The sequence below is a fragment of the Sturnus vulgaris genome, chromosome 1, assembly GCF_052056855.1.
Source record: "Sturnus vulgaris isolate bStuVul1 chromosome 1, bStuVul1.hap1, whole genome shotgun sequence".
In the NCBI taxonomy this organism is placed as follows: domain Eukaryota; kingdom Metazoa; phylum Chordata; class Aves; order Passeriformes; family Sturnidae; genus Sturnus; species Sturnus vulgaris.
Window position 1 is genome coordinate 84,504,020 of NC_142243.1, and position 11,602 is coordinate 84,515,621.

An 11,602-nucleotide genomic window follows, 5' to 3' on the forward strand; every position below is an offset into this window, starting at 1 on the left:
CTCTTCACCTACAAGTCACTTGCAATTATTTTATTATGCCGGGTTTTGAGAATCAAGTGAATACTTGATTCTGAAGTACATCAGAAAAAGCCGAGGTCCTTTTGGTCATTTAATGGAACACAAAAAGCCATTAAAATAAACTGTGCTCCTCAAAAGAATATTTATTCAGATCATGAAGTGGTTTACTTCAACCACTTGAAATTTTAAAATCCATCTTTGCTGCATTCCAATTGTTATTTTCAGTAAACAGATAGGCATTTATCTAGAGGCAGAAGAATATTTGGTAAAAATAACCCATTCTGATTAAATTATCAACATTATAATGTATGCAGCATTCAAAAAAAGCAAGTTACCTTTCTGGAAACTTACAGATATTTGGTCTGATTAGATTATTTACTGTTTTAAAAGAAAGGTCTGTGACAACTCAGGCAAATACGGATTTGCCTACTGGTTTTTTTTGTCAGGGAGATGAAGATCCTGCTGGAAGTTTGAAGCAAAACTGAAGTGATGAAGAGTCTATTGCTGGCATTGAAATTACAATCAGGGTACAATTTGGGCCATCACCACAGTTTACATTAAATTAACGTTTTTAATTAAATACTGAGTAATTATTTTTTAGTTCTGTATCTTATATTTTTCAGTAGCATAGCCATAAGCTAGAAAAGGAGTCCAATCTTGTTCTTCTTTACTCTTATGGTAAGATATTTATTCTCATCAATAGAAGTCATACATGCTTGAGTTTTTTGACCTGTTTTCTCTTCTCTTGCAATTGTGAAGCACAGAATAGCTGACCTGTGAGGACAGTGGTGGTGAAAAAAAGGAAATTGATTTGTTAATCAAGCTCTTCATTTAGTTAAAATGGTGTTGGCCGTTATTACTTATTATCACTTATTATACTTATTTTTTTGTAGTTTATTTTTCATCTCTTTATTACTGATGCATGTCCATTAGCTCAAAAGAATTTTTTAAAATTTGCTGATGAATAGACCCATATAATGGCCTGGAAACTGTCCCCTGGAATAATGTGGGATTCAAATGTTCTGCCCTTGTCACCTTATGCTGGTCTAGTCTCATAACAAACAGAAAGTTGGAGTACTGAACAAAGACGTTTTTAAATTACTGGAGAAATTATCGTACCATAATGATTCTTTCTGGGCAAAATCTAAAAATAATACTCTGTAGGTGAGCTGACCTTATGTCTAAAGCCAATCCTTAATATTCATTATTATATTGGCTTTCTTGATTACAGAGTTATATATAATATGCATTCCTGCATCTAACACTGTTTATCTAGAGTTTCTAGAGTGAGAGATTTTGCTACTAAGTGCAAATAAGAGGTAAGATGCTAAACTTGATGTAGAGACAGTTTTCACTACTGGACAAGGTAAAAGACTTATGTGTCTTTTTAAAAATATCTATTTCATCTCTTACTTGTATGCATCCATTTGCTCCAATGGCGTCTCAGTGTTTTGTTTCCCTTAAAAGACCTTGGATGTGAGATTTTCTATTTGATGAAGGGCTATTCAGAGCTTAGTGTTTTTATATCTTAAACCATTCCATGCTGAAAATATATACCCTTTCCATCACATACCAGAAAGAAGACAATAAAACTGCCAGAGCAGAATAGACTGCAAGGTAAGTAACTGTTTTCTAGTTCTTAAAGACAACTTGTAAAAAGAAAATGGGTGTTTTTTTAAAACCATATTTGAAAGAATTGATGTATTTATCTTGAAAACTGGAAGAATTTTTATATCATCAGTAAGTTCTGACCTATTGATCTGCCTTCCATCTGGTAACACCATTTATACTCATGCAGAGCACAATCAATAGTATAGAAAAACCATATATTTCCTGTATTACAGTGATATTTTAAGTGACATTATGGTCAAGGGAGAAGGTTTCAATAATAATAAAAAAATATTAAAATAATAAATATAGTTTGGGGTTTAATAGCTTGCCTATATTGATTTTTGCCAGGCTTATTTGCCATATTTTACCATCAGGACGAGTTGTCATATCTGCAAAAGCCATTTATTTTCCAATTAATTATTCCAACTTGAGTAAGCAAATAAGAGTACCAAGGGATTATTATGTTTTCCTGAAAAATAAGCCGAACTTTCCTGCCCCAGGGTTCTAGCAACTTTCTGCACCATTTCCTCTGGCTCTTTGGGATCCTTTAACCTTAATATTTTTCAAAAATGTGAAAAGATCCCAGTTCTCCCCCTAGTCTCAGCAGTGCAGACTATCATGCCACAAACAAAAGAGGTTTCCAGAGGTCCTGTTAGGAGGAGGGAAAGCAAGAGCACATCCTTGGCTTGTGCTCCAGCAGAAATCATTTAGAGAAACAGGCTTTCATTGACATGCTTAGGCAACAGCTGCTGCTCAATACCACACAGGAACATAAATAAAAGCCCAAAGTCTCAGTCAGTCTGACTGGGAAGAAAAGCCCTTCCTCACCTCAAAGCCAGCCAGTATTGTTTCACAGGGTCTATCTTATGGGATGAAGCTTACCTGAAACCACTGCTCACGTAAATGAGATCTTGTTTATAACTTCACAGCCCTGATTGACTGTATCAGTCTACTATAGACACTAGAAAATAAAAAAGGCCAGATAAATTTTAAATTTCTGCTGCCAAATTCACACCCTTTTAACATTTTGGGTGGCAAGAAACCTGAGTGTGACAGAAATCAAGACAGAAAATGTTAAAAGGCTTTCAGTATAAGGAAACTCAAGGAAAATTGGTTTGGGCTACATAATTAGCAGCTTATCAAATCTATTTTAGAGAGCACTAAATGGTGAAGACAATTCTGGGGAGACAGGGGGAACTCTAATGCAGACACTGTGGAGACTGAGTCCAAGGTGAAATCACTGTGTTAGGGGTCAGGCCACCTGCTACATGTTGAGAAATTAGACTGGTGTCATGCTGCCCCAGATCTGTGGTGCTTGTCAGACCTGCACTGCAGGGCCTCAATTATGTGAGAAGTAGTTGAGTGCTGTGGAACAGAAATCTTAGAATAGAACTTATTACTCACCTTTTTACCTTATTACATAAATTTAACTGTGTGTCACTGAGTGGTGTGGTTCTGTTCCCATATCCATCTGATTCAGATTTCCTCCAGGACAGCTTAAGAACAAGAATAGCACAGCTGACATTTTGGGTCATTGGCTTTACTGAATGCCATCTGAACTTTGATGCCATCTTCTCCGGGGTTTCCTGCATTCACAGGTGGCCAGTATCAATGTTTCAAAAGAATAAGGAGGGAAATATGAAATATAATTCAAATGGGAAAAAAAAATCTTTCTTTCATCTTCAGTGAATTTCTATTTTTATAGCCTCAAACATCAAAATCTTTGGTGTTGTTCCCCTAAAAAAGTAGCTGGCCTTGTGAACAAATATCAAGAAATAATAATAAGCATTGTCTGCAAGAAATGCCTATGGAGATGACATGAATTTATCATTCTTCTAATCATATATGCCCATAGTATACATATGTAGTTTTAACAATTTGTTAAAAAGAGTTTGCGTCTCTCTGGTGGGGCTCTGTGGCTTCATGCAACTCCAGAGAGACTGTGCCTGTCAGTGCAGCACCCTGTCTTAGTTCATCATTTCCTTTAAGAGTGAAGAAACTGCCAAGGAGTTCATCTAGCACAAAGTAGCTTGACTCTCTCTGGGCCCTGAAGCAATCAGCAACAAGTAGTGAAATCTGCACACACGAAAAAACACCAAAAATCCAAATGAAACCAAACCGAAAAAAATTCCCAAAAAACAAACTAGCAAAAAACTCCTTACTTTTAAAGTTAGTGAGAAAAGAATTGTAATAGTATAGCTGATACTGTTCTTACAGCCATCCTTTGGGAATTATAAATTCCCCAGAAATTTCACAGAAACTTCAGCTGAAAGATTATTCATCTGAAACCAGTGAATGAAGAAAAACACAGCTGGAAGGGTAGAAAAGAGAAGTGCTTGCTCTGCAGCACCAATTAATTTATTAACTCTTCAAGGGAAAGATAAGACATGCTGTCAATTATATTTCTGTAGTTGTACTCTGTATAGCAAAGGTAAGGGAAGTGTGGCAGCTGCAAGTTTTGCAGGGACTAAATTAGTAAGCACAAATAGATTTGATATAATGGAAATTTAAGCTTTAAGACATTGGGAACATTTCCTGTAAAACTCCCCCTTCATTCCAAGATTATTTGTTTCTGTTTTGTTCTTACTAGGCTTTAGTGGACTTTTTGTTATTAAAGAGGATATGAATCACAGAATCACAGAATCAGTGAATCACAGAATCAGTGAATCACAGAACCACAGAATCACTACGTTGGAAGAGACCTTCAACATCACTGAGTCCAACTCATGCCCTAACACCTCAACTAAACCATAGCACCAAGTGCCACATCAAGTCTTTTTTTAAACCCATCCAGGGATGGTGACTCCACCACCTCCCCAGGCAGACAATTCCAGTGCTTTATCACTCTTTCTGTAAAAGCATTTTCCCTGATATCCAACCTATATTTCCCTTGGTGCAGCTTGAGACTGTGTCCTCTCATTCTATCAGTTGCTGCCTGGAGAAAGAGACCAATCCCCACCATGGCTACAGCCACCTTTCAGGGAGTTGTAGAGAATGATAAGGTCACCTCTGAGTCTCCTTTTCTCCAGGCAAACAACCCCAGCTCCCTCAGCCATTCCTCACAGGGTTTGTGTTCCAAGCCCTGTTCCAGCCTCGTTGCCTCTTCTGGATGCTCAAGAATCTCAATGTCCTTCCTAAACTGAGGGGACAGAACTGGACACAGCACTCAAGGTGTGACATCACCAGTGCCGAGTACAGGAGGAGAATGACCTCCCTGCTCCTGCTGCCCACACTATTCCTGATACAGGCCAGGATGCCATTGGCTTTCTTGGCCACCAGGGCACACTGCTGGCTCATGTTCAGCCGCTGTGGACCAGCACCCCCAGGTCCCCCCGCTTTCTGCCTGGGCACTGTCCAGCCACACTGTCCCCAGCCTGTAACGCTGCAGGGGGTTATGGAGGCCAAAATGCAGGACTCAGTACTTGGACTTATTAAACTTCATCCCATTGGACTCTTCCCATCCATCCAACCATTCCAGGTCTGTCTGCAGAGGCCTCCTACTTTCCAGCAGATCGACATATGCTTCCAGCTTAATGTCATCTGCAAATAACCTAATGAAAGACTCAATACCCTCTTCCATGTCATAAATAAAAATACTGAACAGGACTGGCCCCAGCACAGACCCCTGGGGGACACCACTGGTGGCTGATCCCCAGCTGGATGCAGCACTGTTCACCACCATTCTCTGGGCCTGGCCATCCAGCCAGTTCCTAACCCAGCAAAGAGTGCTCCTGTCCAAGCCATGGGCTGCCAGCTTTTCCAGGAGTATCCTGTGGGAGACAGTGTCAAAGGCCTTGCTGAAGTCCAAATAGACAACATCCACAGCCTTTCCTGCATCCACCAGGCAGGTCACCTGGTCATGAAAGGAGATCAGGTTGGTCAAACACGACCTGTCCCTCCTAAACCCCTGCTGGCTGGGTCTGATACCCTGGCCATCCTGCAAGTGCTGTGTGATGGCATCAGTATAAACTGCTCCATCACCTTACTGGGTACTGAGGTCAGGGTAGCTGGCCTGTAATTACCAGGATCCTCCTTCCTACCCTTTTTGTGGACGGGTGTCACACTGGCCAGCTTCCAGTCATGTGGAACCTCCCCAGTGAGCCAGGACTGTTGGTAAATGATGGAGAGCAGCTTCACAAGCTCATCTGCCAGCTCCCTCAGCACCTTGGGGTGGGTCCCATCTGGTCCCATAGATTTATGGACAACCAAAGGGCTCGGCAGTTCTCTGACTGCCTCCTCCTGGAAAACAGGGGGGCCATCCTGCTGCCTGACACCATCTACCATCCCAGGAGGACAGCTGTCCTCAGGAGAAGCTGTCTTCCCACTAAAGACTGAGGCAAAGAAGGTGTTTAGCTCTTCCACCTTCTTCTCATCTGCAGTTACTAAGTTCCTTCTTGCATCCAATAGAGAACAAAGATTGGTCTTACCCTTCCTTTTACCACTAATGTATTTGAATAAACATTTTTTATTATCCTTTACAAAAGTTGCCAAATTAAGTTAGAACTGAGCTTTGGCCTCCTTAATTTTTTTCCTACATGCATCCTATCAACATGAATAACTGCAAAAGAATCCAACTAAACAAAAAACCCCCAAACCAACAACAACCGTAGCCTCCCCCACTGCCCCCCAAAAAGCCAAACCAGTTTTGTCTCAACAAAAGGAAACGTCAGGTTTAAGGGTAATTTTATGTGAAAATGGTTGAAGGGGAAGCTTTCTAAGGAATCTGTGGCAAATAGAAAACAATCAAAGCACATAAAGCACATGCAGGGGAAAAGAGGCCACAACAGGGAAGAAAAATTATTTGTTTATATCCCTGCTTAACTTGGATGAGTTCAGGGAGATTTCTGAGCTGAACCATGTTTTTTAGCTATAGGCTCATTAAAGGATACTCTCAACTGTCAGCAGAAGTTATTGAAGTAATAGAATTAAGAATAAAAAACCTGCAAGTCTGATTGATATTTCTCTTAAGGCTCTAGGGAGACTTAAAGATGAAACACAAAAATCTCAAACCTCTGTCTCAAATACAGTGTGGAGGCAGAGGACTGACATACGTGACATCAATTATTTTGGAAAGCTTTAGGGGAACCTGAGGACTGACCAGTAACACAATGCATCCAGCATGTTAATTAGTTGAAACTGCCTGAAAAATGAAATTAATGTGCATCTGAATAAATATGAACAATTATGGTTCATAAATATGAATAATTAAGTAAGAGCAATATGTTTTTTGCAAATGATTAATGTTTTTCACAAATATACAGCTCTCTGAAGTAATCAGCACACCTCCAGATTGGTTCAAGAAGGCTGATAAAGTGCACCTTGACCTTGAAAAGATGTTGAACAAAGTCTTCTAACAAATACTCTTAAATAGATAAAGATGACTGTGGAGAAGGGACTAAAATGAATAAATAAATTCCTTATTAAGAGATAGGAAACAAGGGTCAAAAACAGATTTCACAGTGGAGGAAGATTATCAGAAGTATTCCTTAGTGATTTGCACTTGACTTCATAATTCTTAATTTAGTCTTTAATGATCTTGAAAAGATGCTGAGCAGTGAGGTGGAAAAGTCTGTCAAAGTTAATAAGTTATTTGGTACAATATATATGACCAGTGGCTGTGAAAAATGCAAAAGCACTTCCTAGTAGTGACTGACTAGGTGACAGAATGGTGGATGAATGTAAAGGAGAAAGCAGAAGCCCACTTTATCACCTTTAGTGTGTTTTAATTAATCACTTGATAAACGAAATTTACAGAAGGTAAATATAAAAGTCATCAACTCCTTTCAGAAACAATATAGTAGCCTTAGAGAGCTCTCCAAAATACTGTCTCAGTTCAAAATTAGTATTTATAAATTATATCTTTGAGTCTGTGGATATTGTTCCCTTGATTTTCGGGTTTCAGACAGAATGGAAGAAAATGAAACATCTGATTTATGTTCTATTAAATAAAATCCATCTATGAAAACTCCTGATGTAATATTATGATTTAATTTTATTTTACAAGTAGATAAACCATTTGATAACAGTTTTCAATGTAAAGATCCAGAAATAATGTGTCAGTTACCATTAAACTACCAAAACTTTTAATGATATTTTAAAATATATATATAACAACTGTTTCATAAGGCCAGGGCAAGACTAAGAGAACCTAATACATATCATAAACTAATGAATGCAACCTAAAGCAAAAGTTTCCCAAAGATAAACCTGAGAAGCTTTTCTACATATTCTACCCCAGGGCACTTCAGTCAATATGACTTGTAGAAACTGTTGTTCATTAATATTTTTCTCTCAATTGTTTTGTTTTCCTGGGACTGATTGAAGAAATAGATTCCCATCTTACACTCAGAAATTTTACATTTTCTAATTTTTATTTCCTTTTAATTTTGTCTGCATTATGCATATGATTGGTTGTAGGCGTTTTTCTGTTTCAGGTAACAAAGTAGCCGTAGTAAAATGATTTTTTGGTGCTCTCTAGTTTCTTTTCTAGACTTACCTCTCTCTTTTCAGAGATGGAGATAAAATTCAGGTAATTCTTAATTAACTCCTCATTCAGGCTTTTTAAGTGTAAAAATACACTGGTTCCCCATCTGTAGCAGAGATACGCAGTACTTTCACTTAGTTCAGATGATAAGCACTAAAATAAGCAAGATTTGTAGAATCATAAAGTCATTTAAATTGTAAAAGACCTTTAGGGTCATTGAGTCTTACCATATGTGAAGGAATAATTTCTGTAGGTGTTGAGAAAAAAGTAAGCAAATCAAAGAGCTGAATCATCCATTAAAAATAAGTAATTTAAAATAATTTTAAGAAAAATTAGCAGGGCCACTGAATTCAGTGTTGAGTTTCGACAATCTCACTATAATTGATGATGCAACTAATTGCACCTCTTGAAGGTTTTTGGGACCCTAAGACTGTCTGACCATCATGTCAGTACTCGAGGTACCTTATCAAGCTTCTATCACAGAGTTTTAAGGTACCTTAAAAAATGTCTGGTTGTCTTTCATTTAATATGATAAAATGTTAGCATTTCAACTTTTCAATGGTACTATTAATTTGTATAGTTTTGTTTGCAGCCTTTAAAAAAAATTATAATTATTAAAGATGACACTCGAGAAGTTGATTTAAGATGACAAAATAAATATATGCCATAAATAAAATGAAAATACTGATTTTATCAGTTTGCTTTTCATCTCTGTCTTTTCATCTCTCTCTCTTTTTCTTCACTGAAAAATACATCAGTTATAGTTTTGTAAAACTTGAATTAAACTATCAGTATCTAATTTAGAAAAAATTTCTGTAACATAATGCAAAAATAGTAGAGGCCATCATCCTAAAATAATCAACTTACTTTTAAAATGTCTTTCAGTTTGATGAGTTTGTCAATGTCATGAACGATGGTTCTTCTACTCAGACTATCTGTCAAATCCAGTAGATATCACAAAAAAATACCTGATCTGGGGAAAATACTGGAAATTTTAAAAGAGGAGTTTAAACTGTAGAACTGCAATACTGTTCATTTTGAGTCATCTAGTTTTGTTTTCTTCAAATAAATTAGTAAATATTGGATAATATTTTGATGGGTCTCAGATATTAAAGGAAATATTAAGGTACTCGATGATTTTAAAAATAAGTGGGTGCACTATTACTTTTGCTAGTTAAAAATTTGAATGTCAAATATTAATTCTAACATGTATATACTGTTACTAAGTTGACTACTGTTATTGGTAAAATCTTCTGACTATATGCTATTATTTAAGATATTCAGAGTTTATGGAAGCATATTTTCTTGTAATGTCTCATGATTGTTCTAGTATTGTGAGTAACAAACATGTCTGAATATAGCTGAACTAATTAGAGAGGTCAAGAGTGGTGTCAGCAAACTTTCAGCTGTTTAAGGAGACAGTGGATGTGGACCCCCGGAAACTGCCCTCAGGGATAAAGGATTGAAGAGAGCTTAGAGAATATTTTTCTCATAGCACAAGAACTTTCAATTTCCCTTTTTAAGAAATCAGACGTAGAAGGCAGGAGATAACTGTGGCTGAGCAAGGACCTCCTGATCCAATTAAGTATAAGAAGGAAATGCACAAGCAGTGGAACCAAGGACTGGTTTCCTGATTATAATATAGCAAGTTGCCAAGATATGTAGGGATGGGATCAGGAAAGGTGTGGTTCAGTTAGAGCTGAATTAAGCAAGGAATGTAAAGAATAATAAGGATATCTATATGTATGTTGACATGAAAAGGAAGATTAAAGAAAATATACCTTTCCTGATAAATAAGACAGAAGAACTGATGGCAACAAACATGAAGAAGACTTGAGATACTTAAAATTTTTTCTGCTTCAATTTTCAGTTTTAATCTCTCTCCCCACATCTCTCAAATCCCTAAACCTCAAGATAGGGACAGAGGGAGCAGTCCCTCCATCTATCTCTCTGGCTCTAGAAAATCAGTTTCAAGACCACCTGAGAAACCTGAATGTACATAAGTCCATGTGACCTGATGAGATGCATCTCAGGGTCTTGAGGCAATAGGTAGTGGCCTCTTATGATGGAGTGACAGCATCAGAGGACAAGGGAAGAACTACCGGTGTCATCAATCTAGACTTCTGTAAGGCCTTTGACATGTCCCCCCCACCCAATATTCTTCTTGATAAATTGGAGAGATATGGGTTTGATGAATGCACTTTTAGATGGATAAGGGTTTTGCTGGATGACTACATCTGAAGTTCAGTCACAGTTCCCAGCTCAATAGACAAATGGAAATTAGTAATGAGTGGTGTCCTTCAAGGGTCCATACTGGAATCAATACTATTTAATATCTTCATCAATTACAAAGACAATGGGTTTGAGTACACTCTCACCAAGTCTGCAGATAACACTGAGCTCAGGGGTGAGGAGCTCAGTGTTATCTTCTGATGTCCTTTAGGGAAGTAATGCCAACCAGAGGGACCGTGATGGGCTTGAGAAATGAGCCCACGTGAACCTCATGAAGTCCTACCAGCCCAAGTGCAAGATCCTGCACCTCTTCCAGGGCAATTCCAAGCATAAATACTGCTGGGGATAAATAATTAAAAGCATCCCAGCATAAATAGGCTGGGTGGAGAATGGATAGAGAGCAGCTTTGCACGGAATGACTTCAGAATACTGGTTGTACACGAGCCAGCAATGTGCACTTTCAGCCCAGAAAACCAGCTGTAATCAGGGCTGCATCCCAAGCAGTCAGGGCAGCAGGTGAGGGACAAGATTCTGCCCCTCTGCTCTGGTGACACCCCACTCAGAGTGCTGAGTCCAGGCCTGGGGTACAGCAAAGACACAGACATGTCAGAGCTGATCCAGAGGAGGGCCACACAATTGAACAGAGGACTGGAGCACCTCTCCTATAGAGAAAGGCTGAGAGAGCTGTTGAATCTGCAGCTATTCAGCTTGGAGAAGGGAAGACTCTGGAAGATCTTATTACAGCCTTTCAGTATGTAAAATGGGGCTTACAAGAAAGATGAGGGGACACTTTTTTATGAAGATCTGTAGTAATTGGACTGGGGCATTGGTTTTAAGCTGATAGAGGACATAAGGAAGATGTTCTTTACAAAGTGATCAAAGACTGGAAGAGCTGTGCATGTTCCATTTCTGGAAGTGTTCAAGATCGGGTTGCATAGAGCTTTGAGAACTCTCATCTGACAGAAGATGTCCTGGCCTATGGCAGGGTGTGTGGACTAGATGATCTGTAGAGATGCTTTTCAAAAATATCCCATGGTTCTATTATTTCATGATCCACAATGTGACAAATACAGTGAAGCAAGAACTCTTTGGTACTTTAGGATGAAACACCCAGTAGCTTTGTAAATAATGAGATTTCTCAATATGCTCGCTTTTGTACAACATTTTTCAGATTTACCAATTATTAAGCTAGATTGAGCATTTTTAGAAATCTGTTTGTCATATTTTATTGCAGCTAAAAATGAAGAAAAATAAGAT